This window comes from Palaemon carinicauda, chromosome 14, assembly GCF_036898095.1.
Source record: "Palaemon carinicauda isolate YSFRI2023 chromosome 14, ASM3689809v2, whole genome shotgun sequence".
Classification (NCBI taxonomy): Eukaryota; Metazoa; Arthropoda; class Malacostraca; order Decapoda; family Palaemonidae; genus Palaemon; species Palaemon carinicauda.
In genome coordinates, this window is record NC_090738.1 from 83294914 (window position 1) to 83297997 (window position 3084).

A 3084-nucleotide genomic window follows, 5' to 3' on the forward strand; every position below is an offset into this window, starting at 1 on the left:
GTATTTATACAGGAGAAGGGGATCCAACAGCTGTCAGTTTCTTAATAATTCCGGAGAAGTCAGATTTTAGATAAAAGGATAATACTGGATTAACGGAAAACAGACCTGGGCTTAGATTCAAATTTCTACCTTGAGTACAGGAGATTAAAAATGATTCAACAATATTCCTTTGGAAATAGACATTTACACGGAATACTTTTTCCGTCTTTGACCAACCAATTCTGTGACTTGACCCTAACCAGTGGGAGGCCAAGGCATTATTAAGAGAACCCCTGGAGATGGCCACCTGATGCTGTTTTAATCTGACTGGTATACTTTTTGATGTTTAGCCAACATAAAATAGGTTACACTCTGAACAAGGAATTCTATATATTACATTATTATCATTTCCAGAACTAATCTTAATTAACATGTTTTTTAATGTACAATTATATTTAAACACTAGAGCAATGTCTAGTTTTTTCAAAAGGGGTATAACATCTAAAAAACAAACATGAAATGGCAAACAAATCTTATTAATAATTGTTTCCTTCCTCTCTAATTGGACACTATAAAATGTTTTCTTAGCCTTATTCATACATTTTTCTAAGAAATATTTGGGATAGCAAAGATCTGTTGCAATTTTTTCTATTTTAGTGAACTCCTCCTCAATGTAATCTGGGCTACAAATTCTCAATGCCCTAAGGTACATGGAGAAAAAAACTGAATGCTTTATATTTTTAGAGTGACCGGAGTAAAAATGTACATATGAAAAATTATTTGTAGGTTTTCTATATATGGAAAACTTAAATTTATCTGTTTCTCTAACTATTAAAACGTCTAGAAATGGGATACGGTTATTTTCTTCATTTTCTATAGTGAATTTTATTGATGGTACTAATGAATTAATGATTGAAACAAAACCCTCAAGATTAAAATTTTCTTCTAAAGTACCTAGAACATCATCAACATATCGATACCACACAATTGGGGAAGACCACACTGAAGGAATTAATCTAGATTAAAAAAATTCCATATATATGTTGGATAAAAGTGGGGACAAAGGATTACCCATAGCCATACCAAAAACTTGTTCATAGAAATCTCCATTAAAACTAAATTTACACTTTTTAATGCACAGAAAAATGAGCCCAATAATAGTATGGGTTGATAAAGGTAAATCATAAGCATCTAAAATACCCGCCAGGAAATCCAATAAGTCATCAACCGGCACTTTGGTAAACAATGAAGTTACATCAAAATTTACTAATCTATGTCTAGACGTAAGGTTAACTTTTTGTAATTTTTCGCAAAGATCAACATAATTTTTTATATGAGAGGTTGAAATAGATCCTAAGATCGGGGAAAGTAATTTGACTAAATATTTGGATAATTTATAGTTAATAGAACCTGTAGCACTGATAATTGGTCTGATTGGATATCCTGTTTTATGGGTTTTAATTAAACCATATAAATAATGCAAAGATGGACCAGTAGAGATAAAGGCATTAATTAAGGATTTATTTTGTTTTAAGATAGATTTTAAGTTTATATTAAAATCTTTGATGACATCGTCTAAGGGATTAACTCTTAATTTTATGTAAGTGGAAACATCAGATAAAAGTACATACATCTTTTCTAAATAAGTTGTTTTGTTCATAATAACTAATACATTAGCTTTGTCTGCTTTTGTAATATGTAATTCACAGTCATTTTTCAACGATTTTAAGGCTGTTAAAAACCGTTTAGGGAAATTGCAGGTGCTTGCATATCCCATCACCGAATAAATAAGCCCTTTAGCAATGTCGATGTTACACTGGGGAATTTTCTTAGTTTTTTCCAATTTTACAAAGGCAGAGGCAATATCTACAATATTAGGTTTTTCATTTACTGCTAATGATAAACCATACCCCAAGGCCTTTTTTACTTCACTTGATACAGGTTTATCAGACAAATTTATAACACAATTTTCTTGAAAATTCTTGTTCCAATCACTAGCCTGTATTAGTCTATTCAATTTATTTTCCAAATGAACACTTAAAACTTGTAATTTCTCTCTAAGTCGGGAGTAGATCACGTTCAATACGGGTGTTCTCCAGTCAAGAGCAACATCATGCATAAAATCAAATTTAGTCTTGAGTAACTGCTTGAATAATTGTTGTTCTGACCTTCTTGTAGTTTCCAGGTGTTTTTTCAGGGATAGAACACTAAAATCACTAAATGGGTGGTCGGTATCTTTTCTTAGTCGAGCTGGGAGTAACGTTTTGGGGATCACATGTTCCTCTAAACAACGATGCAGAAATTTTCGTCGGAGTCTAGTAGAATGGACTTTCACCAGGAAGTTTTGAAAGTCCTTTAAGAGATAAGATAGGAAGGGGAAAACGAGGCAAAAGTTACGTGTGGCGTCCATTATGTGAGAAATCACGAAAGCTGACTCCGACAAAAATTTTTGCATCGTTGTTTAGGAAGACTAAGAAACCAAGGCTATCCTCTCGGCCAGCCAAACCTTATAGGAAGCAACAGCAACAACTTCCCATGACCGCAGTTCCTCAGATGGTGGCACAAACCCCGACCACGTACCAGTTGGTACTTCAAGCTGTGACAACTCAGTCACCGGCATTTAACCCAACATTCGAAAGGCAGACAACGACCTTTCGCCCAAGAGCTAGAGGAACAGCCAGAGGTTCATCTAGACGCCCTACAAGAGGAAGGGGGTTCAGGGGAGGACACGGTCAAGGAGGCAAGGACTCAGGTCAACAACAGCAGAAGTGAAATGCTTCTGGTAGGAGGGAGACTTCATCTTTTTTGGGATCGTTGGAACTTCGATCCCTGGGTCCACAGCCTAATCAAGCCTAATGGACTGGGTTGGAGCTGGTACAGCACTCCACCTCCGTTCCCACAATTCTTCCAACACTCTACCCCCGTTCTGGAAGAATATATTCGAGAACTCTTGGAGAAAAGAGTAATTCAAAGGGTAAAGTCTATCAAGTTCCAAGGAAGGCTGTCTTGTGTTCCAAAGAAGGACTCAGAAAAACTCAGAGTCCTTCTGGACTTGTCGCCACTCAACAACTTCATAGTAAACTACAAGTTCAGGATGTTGACACT